The 697-nt window shown below is 41.0% G+C and overlaps 1 non-coding gene across 1 annotated transcript; it reads right to left on the bottom strand.

Annotated features, from left to right (window-relative positions):
* Positions 1 to 590: 590 nt before the first annotated feature.
* Positions 591 to 697, bottom strand: LOC112998459 (small nucleolar RNA R71). The gene has a single exon (XR_003263560.1). It is a non-coding gene; the product is annotated as a small nucleolar RNA R71 (small nucleolar RNA).

Genomic DNA, 697 nt, shown 5'->3' with positions numbered 1-697 from the left:
TGCATAAGAAGGCAACTAGTTTTGCATGTTGAATGTAGTGTATGACTAAAGGTAATCCATCTGACTTACAACCCTTTGATCCTGAGATAGATAGGACATTTCATAGATTAGTTAGACAACATTTAGTACCTTTTGAGCATCCTGAGCATTCTGTTATTGGTGATTTTGAGCATTATAGTTTTGAACATTCTCATTTTGCACATTCTGAGAACATGGCACAACCTACACCCCGTGAGAGGACTCTAAGGGAAATTGTTGCACCTGATTTCACCTACGAAAGCTTGTGCATCCAATACCCTGATGAGGATGTCCCATATGTTCTTAAAATTGGACTAATCAATTTGCTTCCAAAGTTTCATGGCCTTGCAGGTGAAGACCCACACAAGCATCTGAAAGAATTCCATATTGTCTGCTCCACCATGAAACAACCAGATGTCCAGGAGGATCACATATTTTTGAAGGCCTTTCCTCATTCTTTAGAGCGAGTGGCAAAGGACTGGCTATATTACCTTCCTCCAAGGTCCATCACGAGTTGGGATGACCTCAAGAGAGTATTCTTAGAAAGCTTTTTTCCTGCTTCCAGGACCACGGCCATCAGAAAGGATATTTCAGGTATTAGAAAACTCAGTGGAGAGAGCCTATATGAATACTGGGAGAGATTTAAAAAATTATGTGCCAGTTGCCCTCACCACCAGAT

The sequence above is a fragment of the Glycine max genome, chromosome 11, assembly GCF_000004515.6.
Source record: "Glycine max cultivar Williams 82 chromosome 11, Glycine_max_v4.0, whole genome shotgun sequence".
Classification (NCBI taxonomy): Eukaryota; Viridiplantae; Streptophyta; class Magnoliopsida; order Fabales; family Fabaceae; genus Glycine; species Glycine max.
Note: the sequence above shows the minus strand (reverse complement) of the source record. Positions and strands in the feature narration are given on the sequence as shown.